Source organism: Gavialis gangeticus, unplaced genomic scaffold, assembly GCF_001723915.1.
Source record: "Gavialis gangeticus isolate Ggan-Ray unplaced genomic scaffold, GavGan_comp1, whole genome shotgun sequence".
NCBI lineage: Eukaryota > Metazoa > Chordata > Crocodylia > Gavialidae > Gavialis > Gavialis gangeticus.
This window is the reverse complement of record NW_017728995.1, coordinates 3,908,832-3,920,094: the sequence shown is the minus strand read 5'-3', so window position 1 is coordinate 3,920,094 and position 11,263 is coordinate 3,908,832.

Below are 11,263 nucleotides of genomic sequence, written 5' to 3'. Positions count from 1 at the left end.
ATAGGGCCACATAGAAAATGATGAGTACAGTGGTGGTGCAGACAGGAGAAGTGTTGGAAAGAGAACATGACAGGCTAGCAGGGTAGGCATCACATAGCGTGAAGGCAAGAACTGACAACTTAGTAAGGCTGTGCGAAGCTTTGGTAGCTGATTCAATTCAGAGGAGATTTGATGCGATTTGGTGATCGAATCTCTGAATCTGAATTGAATTGGGAGCCCATTAAAAGTTCTGAATTGAATCGGAAGCCTCCAAATTGATTCTGAGATTCAGGAGTGCAGCAAACAGGAACTGAGAAGAGGGAGGGGGGTGGTGTGACCTTTCATATCTGGAAAAGGCTGATGGGGGGGGAAGGCTTGCTCTGATATTGACCTCTGTAGCTGGCCAGTGACTGTGAACTTTTTCTGAGTTCTCTTCCAATCAGAGTGCTTTGGGGGAGGGACATAGAAACAACATATCAAGCTGTGTCTGAAGTGATCTGTGCCTTTTGTGAGCTGTCTCTCTCTTAGACCACCAACATCTGAAAGGCTCTGGCTTGCTGTCTAGTCTCTTGCTAGCTAGTCTCTGTTCTTGTAAGTTGTATCCAATCCTTTCCTACTTACCCTTGCCTACAATCCCTATTATTATCCCTATCCAGTCCTTTCAACTTATTCTTCCCCCAAAATCTTTTTATTTGTTCTTGTTAGTGTGTCTTGATTCTTTCCCTACCAAAAGAAATCTTTGTTTTCCCTGGTAGCGTGTCATCATTGTGCAGGAAAGCACAACATATATTACACACATACACACACATTTTGCAGCATACTAAACATTATGAAGCATACTAGAAAGGCAGGTGCCAGGTCTTCTGGGAGGGAGGAAGCAAAGGGAGAGCTGTAAGTCTTTCCTGGCAGCACTGAATCTTTTGCTGCTAGTGGAAGCAAGGAGGTGGTAGCGGTGCAAGCACCTGCACCACCACCACCAACCCCACTAACCAGCAGCAGCATCACATTCTCCACCCCAATTTCAGTTCCCAGTGTGAGCCTTCCAGTGCCAGAGGAGGAGCTGGATCTGGAAGCAGAGGAGCTGAGGGCCATAGCAAAGGAAATCCTGGGGATTGAGGGGAAATCTGAGTTTGTGCTCCACATGCCTCAAAGTTCCCCTAGAGGCAGGTCTCCTTCTCTGGAAGGCACTTCAGAGGAGGTTGTGGGGGCAGGTGGCTCAGGTCTTCCTGTTGTGCTCTGCCTGGGGAGGAGGGGGATAAGGCACGATTCCTCACCCTCAACCCAGAAGCAGGTGGGTAGTGTGGTGTGAGATCATTCCGAGGTGGCAGATGATCCCAGGTATGCTAGCTGCCAACACTGCTGAAGGCAGATCAGCCGGGGCAAGGATGTGAAATACTTCACCACCACGGTGATGCTGCTGCATCTCAGGAAGGAGCACCCTCTTGCCCTTGTTCCACCTCAGCCTGGCACCACTGGGAGTGTGCCCCAGAAAAAGTCCCCCTCTTGCTCCAAAGCCCCCATCCCTCCAAAGCAGAGACAGGCCACCCTGGACCAGCGGGGGAAAAGCAGAGACAAAGTGGGGGAGTGTTCCCAAGGTGAGCGAGGTCACCCAGAGCATTGGAGAGATACTTGCTTTTGATGGCCAGCTCTTCTCCCTTGTTAGTGTTCAGGGTTCAGGTGGCTCATGGTGCTCATGGCCCAACCATACCAAGTGCTCACATGCATCATCTTCAGCAGGATGGTGATGCCCTCCCTGTATGAGGCATGCAGGGAGTACTTGAGGGAGGAGCTGCACAAGGCAGGTCCGCAGGTAGCCTTGCACTATACCTTGAACATCTGGAGCAGCCGGGGTGGAGATCATGCCTACCTCTCCCTCACAGGGCACTGGTGCGATCAGTCAGGGCATTGATGGGCTCTCCTTCAAGTGGAAATGTTGGATGAGTCCCACACAGCAAGGGAGATAATGGTGGCTGTGGTGGGCCAGTAGGGGGTGCTCCTGTGCTGAGCCATCTACCTCACTGCACCCGACCACTTTCCAGGCTCCAAGTGTCTCCGTGGGAACACCTCATGTCTGGCCGACCCCCTTCCTGGAGCACATCTGCAAGTCTCGGGGTAATGCCACCACTACCCAGAGTGTGGACTGATTTTGGCCCTATGCCCCCTGGGAAACATAGGCCTAGTAATCCTGGGGGGGGTGGGGTGGTACTTGACCCACTGCTAGAACTTGGGGTACTTCCCTTAGTCTGAAGCAGAAATGGTGATCTCCCTTAATCAGTTAGATCAAGGGGACCCCAAGGCATAATCTAGACCCTCTCCCAATAAGTCTCCCATTCTAGGTGCAGAGGAGAACTTTATTGGTTACAAGGACTAGGTTTGGAATAGGGTACAGAGTAGAGCAATACCGAAATACCTTAGAGCAAACAGTCACATGGTAGCCTTTGATCATGCATTTGAGTTACTGCAAGCTATATATCTAGTTAGATCTCAAGTAGCTTACTCACAAGTATCATCCAGAGGCAGGTGGATATTCCTTCTGGAGGCAAGCAGTTCATTGACCATAAGTTTCAAGAAAGAAAGTGAGTTTCAGATGGTCCAGCTTCTCTGAGAGTTGTCATCATGGCTGCTGCTCCTCCTCCTGGGCAGTCTTTAACTTCTATACACCTTATGACCTCATTTACCTGATCCAATGAAGGCTAGCAGTTATTTGCTGCCACCCAACGAATTTGAAATGCATCACTGGTTGCTGGGTAAACTGGCAGGGTCTCTAGTCCCCTCCCAGTCATGATGACATTGCTTAGAACAATAGGGAGTTTAAGCCACCACCCAGGTGTGTGAGGCCAGTCACATAGGCAGAGGATGCAGATTTCCCCCTCCCTCAGGAATGTATCCAGCTCAGATTATAACAGGGTTACTTGAAGCCAATGGGGTCGGGGTCCCCTCTGCAGGGGGGAGTGGCCCCCCACACTTTGCAGGTATTCAAGGTCCATAAATCTCGCCCCACCAACATGGGGAAAGGAGCCTCTTCCAGCACTTCTAGTTCTATGCACATAATGTAGCCTCTCCACTCAATGGGGAGACAGGTTACCAGTACCTTCAATGACTGGGGCCCCACCCCTTGTATAGTAAGGGTCCTCCCCAGGACTATATCCACGGGCAAAATGAGTTTGGCATTGATTGGACATGGTGGGGGAGCAGTGTGCCAAATGAGGTTGCCACACTGGCCCCTGTGTCCAGTTCCCCTACAAGGGTTCTCCCTTTTACCATTATTTCAGTCCATTGGGTGGCCATCACCTTCTCTGGATTTGTAATCCTGTAGCAACAGGTATGCCCCTCATAGTGACTCGGGTCTCCTTCCTCACTGCTTACAGCTCTTGCATGGCTGACTGGCTTGGGTTTGTTGGGCCTGATGTGGCCAAATTCCCTGCAGTTAGATCACCCCTCTTTTCCAAATTGGTTGACTTGACCGAATCTGGGGCTGCCTTATGTTCTGTGAGAGGTGACCCCTTTTCCCATTTTGGGCCTTACTCTTCCTTCTCCCCTTTGTGGAACCCTTTCTGTTCCTTCCCAAAGTGTGAAGGATGCCTGTTCAACAACATCTGCTCAGCAAGGCTAGCAGCCTCCCTGGGAGTTTTGGAATTCCTGTCTTTGACCAGGTGTTTATGTCTTTCGGGCACTTGAAATAAAATTGTTCCAGCACCATGAGTGCATCCCACCTCCACAGTGTCAGTTTTGGCTCCCTTCTTCCATTTCAGATATAAATCCTTCAACTGAGCTTCAAACTCATTTAAGGATTGTCCCAGCAGTGGGTCATTATTACGGAACTTTTTCCAGAAATGATCCAGCCCCAACTTATACCTTTCAAACACTGCCTCCTTAAAGGCATTATAGTCATTCACTCACTCTGAGGGTAGGCTGTTCAGAATGGCAGGCATGGTGCCAGTTACCTGTCCAGCAATACACCTCATGTACTCCTCTTCTTCCAGGTTCCACTGATGTGCTTGGTTTTCAAAATTACCCAGAAACACCTTTGGATCATCCCCATCTTTGAACTGGGGAAAGGTCTGAGTTTTCAATTTGGGTGGTGCCACTGGCTGAGGTGAATCGATTCAGCTTCCGGTTTCATGCTGCTTTTGAAGTAGTTCAAATGCACACTTGTGCTTGAGCTTTGCCTCTTTGGCTTCATGCATGTACTGGCACTAGGCCTCCTTGCACTGGTGCTGGGCCTCCTTCTCTGACATCTCCAGCTCCATCCACTTCGGCTCTAGCTTGTGCTTGATCTTGCACTCCTCAGCTTCTAGCTGTAGCTGGTATTTTCAGGAGTCCCATTCAGAGGATGGCTCCTTGGGGCCCCCATTGGTTGCTGAATGGAGGTGCATAGGAGATCTTGTGGCCTGTTCATTATCACACAGGATCTTAATCAGATTTTCTCGCTTTTGCTCCTTCCTCAGTGGAAGGCCTCTGTCTTTCATCACCTCTTTCAAGTCAACCACAGTCATGTGGTCATACTTGTCAGCCATCCTAGCTAGCTACACTGCCCAGTTGACCCAATACCAAATTAGCAATTGTTAGCTCAAGGGTTTTTATTGACTCTATTCCCTTCCCCCAAATTATGCCTTCAAGACAACAGGTTGTTGGGTCCCACCTCTGCCACCACATGTGGTGGGCCAGTAAGGAGTGCTCCTGTGCTCAGCCATCTGCCTTGCTGTGCTCAACCACCTCCCAGGCTTGTGGATGTGTTCCTGGAAGGGGTTTGGCCAAATATGAGGCACCCCCAGGGAGGCACTCAGAGTCTGGACGGTGGTTAGGCACAGTGAGGTGGGTGGCTTAGTGCAGGAGCACACCCTACTGGCCCACCACAGTGGCCAGGAACTGCATGGTGCAGGGGTGGCTCGTTGGGCAAAGTGAGCTCACCCACAGGTTCATGGTCACTGACAATGGGCCAATATGGTCAAGACAGTGTGTGATGCCACCTTAGTTGGCATCCACTGTGTGGCACAGAAGTTCCACCTCATAGAGATACCTTAGAGGGGACAGAGCTCCTGGTGATGGTGCTGTCACTACCAGCCAGCTTATTTTGAAATACAGGAAGGTGGTGGGCTACTTTCACCAGAGCATCAAGGGGGCAAGATGCTGCAGGACAAACAGGCAGAGCTGAGCATCCCACAGCACAAAATCATGCAGGATGTGGAGACTCAGTGGAACTCCACATACCTGATGCTGGAAAGTCTGGTGGAGCAATAGAAGGCCATCCATAGGATGACCTTGTTCAGAGAGATTGGGATCAGTGGCCCCCTGAATAAAACAGTGGCATACCATCTCTCAAATCTTGGTGGTCCTCAAGCCGTTTCTTGAGGCCACCAAGCGCCTCAGCACTGGTGATGCCCTCCTTAGCTAGGTGATCCCCGTAGTGAAGGAACTTGAGAATGAGATGAAGAAGTTCCGGGGGATTGATGTTCCTGGCTGGGACAAGCCACTTTCACCAGAGGTACATGCACTGGTGAAGCAGCTGAAGGAGGGCATCAAAAAATGGCTGGATCTGTTGCGGTCCAGTATGGTCCACATGCTGGCAGGCATGTGCAACCTGAGGGTGAAGAGGAGTGTCTGCAGCAGCACAACCCTTGATCACTGGATGGAGGTGCTGGTGAACAGTCAAGGAGTCAGAATAGTGGAGGTGGGGGGGATGTGGAAAAGGGGGATCCACTTTCCTGTGTCAGCACTTCAACCATGAGCCAATTTCCTCCACCATAACCACTGCTAATGTGGGCCAAGGGCATGGCTTCAATGTTGGGGTCCAGAGGCACAAGACCCTGCCATCCAGCAGGTAGCACAGAGGCCTCAGTAGCTATCTATCTCACCAAAGATGTGGAGGTGCTGCATTGTGACCTCTTGGCCAATTGGGTAACCTGCAACCAGGCGTGGCAGGATCTGGCCACGGTTGCCTGGGAACACCTGTCCTGTCCACCGACCAGTGTTCCAAGTGAGAGGGTGTTCAGCATTGCTGCTATGCTGTGACACCCCACTGCACTTCCTTGGATCCTGGTTTGGTGGAGCAGTTGGTGTTCCTGAAGGTGAACCTCCCACTGCTGGGGTTCCCCAAGCTCCACATGCAGATGGAGGTAGTGCCACCCTCCTCACTCCGCACCTATTTGCTTTTTTTATTTGCTTTCAGAACCTTGTGATGCACCTTCACAGAAACCCTTGCACCACTCTTCCTGAAACCTGGCAGGCCTTATGCCTGCATGAGGGACTACCACACCTGCTGCATTCATCCCACTCTGCCTTAACATGTACAAGTGATACAAGTTTTGCTTTCAACAGTTTGAGGTGCACTTTCACAGAAACCCCTGCACCTATCTCCTTCAAACTTGGCAGACTCCATGCCTTCAGATGGGACTACTACCCTGCTATTTTCATCTGAATCTGCAAAAAAATGACAAAGTTATAGGTATTTTAGTGATTCCCCATTATGGTCTATGGCTGAATCTCCGAATTGGTGCCAAATTTCTGAATCCAAATTGGCTGAATTGAATGGGGACAGTGATATGAATCACCAAATCAAATCACTGTCCTTCTGAATCAGCCAGATCCAAATCAAATACTTGCTGTTTTGCACAGGACTACAGCTTAGTAACCACAACCACAACCACAGGAATACCTTTGTAAAAATTACCTGTTTTCCCTGCCTAGGTACTTGCCATACTTCATTGTTTGCCACTAAAGCAGTAGGCCAGTACAGCTTCCTGACCCCTTCTGCTACCACTCCTGTCCTCCAGCTCCAAAACACAAATGTTTTCTTGTCCCCAAGGTACCACTTCTCTACCAGCATTCCAGCCATCAAAACTGTAATTTGACCATTTCCTCTCTCCCCATTCCCCCACCCAAGCTACAGATACTCTTCAACTTTTCTCTCTGTTTCACATTCATGGGAAATGTCTCCTATGATTAACGCTTCATTAAGTTCTTTCTATCGTATAAATACAGGAACAGGGTTATATAAAATGATATAACATTTATGATATAAAGTGATTTAACATTTATGTTGTGCACAGGTGCTTGTGGAATGGATTTTTGACCATATTGGCATGGGCAGATCTAGGATTTTGAAAAGTGTGGGTGTGCATGACGTGACTACTGCCACAGACACAAGCTAGGGTATTATGTGTGGAAAAGTTCAAAAGTATGTGCAGAAAAATTCAAAATGATATGCTGAGTCCCAGGGCCTGCACGTGGCAGCATGGAGCCAGCCTAGCCTGGCCCACTGGTGTGCACCTTCGGACCAGACTGCGCTGGTTCCGTGCCAGCATGTGGGGCTCATGGCACTGCAGGCAGGAGCTGCATACTATCAGGCTGGGTCAGGTCTGCTCCATGCCTCCATGTGGGGCTCCCAGCACTCTAGCAGGAAGCCGCACATGGAGGCATTGACTGGGAACCATGGGGAGTCATGCACCATTGGGCCAAGCAGGCTCCACACCCCACCCCCACCAGCAGAATATGCATGACAGCAGTTGCCAGGGACTTTTTTGAGTGCCTGAAGCAGGTATAACTTCCCCACTACTATGGTCACTTTTGACCCAGGCCAGCACCCTGCATAGCCACTTCCTGCAGCTGGAGTGCCTAGGATAGATGGAGAAACCTGCAGGAGAGATAAGAAGCAAGGACCCAACACTGACGCTACCACCAAGCCCGACACCTCATGCAGATGTACACAGCAGGCCCTAGATGATGTGGGGCCCCAGTGGCCTTCTTCACCTCTGGTTAGCTGGGGACAGTGGTAGTGGCAGACAGGTTTCTCCTTCCTTACTTGCTCCCTTCTTGGTCCCTCTAGGTATTCCCCACCAGCCCAGTGCTCCAGCAATGCCTCAGGCTCTGCAGGGGACCTATGTGTCCGGGTCTGCGGGAACTGGAGCTGTCAGTGGGTAATCTACACTGTTGAAGTGGGGTGCAACCATGCTACTGAATTCTTGTCCCTGCCTCTCCCATCCATTCCTGGATCTACCCCTGTACGCTGATGTTCAGGGAGGTGCACTGGTCACCATGGTACATTTAGGGTGCATCAAACTTGACAATATCTCTTTAAGAGAGGGAACAATACTTTATGCATGCAGCGAAAGGCTTGAAGTTAAATCTGAGCTTGTGCAATATATGTGGTTGGGCCCATGCCCCATGCATAGGATCTTCATCCACCCTCCATGCAGAGAAAAGGCTGTGAACTCATCAGCCAAGTCCATGCCTATGCCACTTTTGGAGAGGAGGAACCCATACAAAGCTATTCTGCCTAGAGCCTGCAGGGACAATCATAGAATCCTACTGGGAATGGCTTCTTTTCACTTTGGGAGTCCACTGAAACTCTCCGTCTATTGGAGCTGTGCACACCCTATGTGATTTAATCATACACAGTACTGTTGTGTCATTTATTATGCCAATGCAAGTGAAGGAAGAGCACATGGGCTATATCCTTTAAAGGAAAGTTTTTCTCACGTATTTTGATATAACACTGACTTGATTTTAACAGTATTCCAAACTCTGTTGTTTGTTTTGAATGTATTGCATTTGTTTAAACCCATTTGTTTTCTTGCCTAGCTCATTTATCACTTTCCAAAAGGTTTAGATACCTTCCTTCACTGGATTACCACAAGCAAATAGTGTTAAAAATTCATTTATCCTTGAAGAAAATATAATGGCATAGTAGATTGCCCTTAAGTTAAGTACCATTAAGCATTGTTAACAACAGAATTATGCCTGATATGAATCTTAGGTTATATAGGATCTAATATTATCTGTATCACAACACACAATTAAACAGGAATTATAAAACCTAAAGTGTGGAAATTGGTGTAACACTATGTGAATTACTCCAGCATAGCAATGCTTTTTGTATATTAAGAAACCCTGAAGCTACCTTATGATTTAAATATCCTAATTAAGGAGAAAATGAGCCAAACAAGTGAAAATTAGGATTGTCTGGCTCATTCTTTCAGAAAGAAACTAAAAATATTAAATTTCTAAAGTTTTTCTCATGAATTGTATATGCTAGCAGATATGAGTGTTTCAGTTCTTATTCTGGTGTTCTTTCTTCCTTGAGACTAGTGATGATAAGATCAAAAAACACAACTAAAAAGAAGATATAGCATTTTATTTTTATTTAAGTGCAGTGCCCTGAAAGACTTGAGCTCTGACCCTTGTCAGTAAACTTGGGGCATCAATCACTAATTTACAAAATAGCAATAAATCGATGAATAAAGATGTATATTTATCCATTATGCTGATTACACAGTTTCTGCCTGAGCAAGATTAGTGATAATTTGGAGGTATAATGTATCCCAATGACAGAAAATATACAACAGCTATACAGCTGTACACGGAGAAAAACAGAAAAGAAAATTATTCTTTTGGAATGATAAAGGGAAAAAATGATTTGCCATTGAATTAGCATTAATCCCTAGGCATACACTGCCAGCAAAATATTTTGAAATGACTTTTTATTGGGAACTAAATGGCCAAGGGGAATAAGCAATGGGATTTGTAGATTACAGACTAATGTGGTCAGACTCTGACCCAGAAGGGTAGTAACAGGAAGCTGACAGCTGTGCAGTGGTCTATTTGAGATATTATTGATTGCCAAGACAGGTGGACAGGTGGAAATAAACAAATAGACTGAGCCATACATGTGTCAAACATATCAGAAAATTGTTGGGAGAATGCTAACTATCATGATGAAATACAGTACAAGCAAGCCTATTTCTTAAGTTTTGTTGCTGTTAATTTGAATAGCACATCTGGGTGAAACTTCATGTTTTCAACCTGCTGAGTGACATGTGGTTTCACTGTAAGATGATACAGGTGTGCTGCCTAGTGATTATGTTTATATTGTTTATAAAAAACAAGAATAAGATTATAAGAGAAGCCTTATTTAAAGAAGGCATTATTAAAAGAAGAATGGTTGTCAGATTTTTACCCCATTCACCTGTGACACTTTGGAAGACGAAATTATTGAAAATAGCTAATTTGAATTTAGAAAAACAGCGAATCAGTACCTCATTCTTTATGTTTCTGTCCTTGCCCAAGACATAACCACCATTGACTTTAGAAGAGTAGAATTATTCCCTAATAGCCTGAACCTTTTGGCTGAGCCCCCTGGGGCCACCGGGGCTAGTGGGTGGGTGTGCCCCAGCTGGGACTCAGGGAACAGTTGGATCATGATGGGTGCTGCCTGTGAGCTGGGGCAGTATCTACCCACTAGGCACCCACCCACGTGGGCCAGGGAGTACCACTGTCATGGAGGGAAGGTCCGAGACCCGCCACAGCTCAGGGCTCACTGGTACCTCACCCCCCAGCCATAGGAGAGGCAGGCAGGCAGGCTCCATGGGAAAAAAAAGGATGGGCCCCCTTGCCTTCCCTTTTTTTTCCCCCTCAAGGGAGCCTGCCCACATGACCTGGCACCAGGCCATGCAGCCTCCAAGCTACAGGGGGCGGGGGGGGGGAAGTCCTTCCCTTTGCAACAGCAGCCCCCACTGAGGCCACATGGGTGGGGTGCTAGCTGAAGGGTGCTGCCCCAGCTCACAAGCAGCACCCGCTGGATCCAACTCTTCCCTGAGCCCACTTGCTGGAAGCCTGCTGGGCGCTGCTCCCCCGGCCGGCTCAGGGAAGAGCAGGCTCTGGCAGGTGCTGCCTGCAAGCAGGGGCAGCATCCACGCAGCTAGCATCCCACCGGGGTGGTCACAGGGGTGCCACTGCTGCAGAGACAAAGACAGGGATCCTCTGCAGCTCAGAGGCTGCACAGCCTAGTGGCAACTCACATGGGCAGGCTTTGCTGAGATAAAAACAGAAAAAAAAAGCAGCAAAGGGCTTGATCTTTTTTTCCCCCCATGGAGCTGTGGCCAGAGGGTGAGCTGCTGGCAGGCCTAGGGCTGTGGGGGACCCTGGACCTTTCCTCCACAGAGGCAGCACCCCCTGGGTGGCACCCACCCACTAGCAGCCCACCCAGGCATCCCTGGAGGGTGCTGCCACCATGGAGGGAAGGACCAGGGCCCCCACATCTCAGGGGCCACTCATCCTGCCAGCAGCTCACCCCCCAGCCATGGCAGACACAGGCAGGCTCTGCAAAAAAACAAAAGGATTGGGCCCCTCACCATAACTGTGATGGAAGCCCCTAAACTGAAACAGTGGGTTTTTAATTGTCATAGTTAAAAATTCACCCTTTCAATTTAGGGGTCTAAACCCCCGTCATGTACAAGAAGCCTAAGTGCACAGACAGAAGTGACAATTTTCACCTGATCTGGCCACA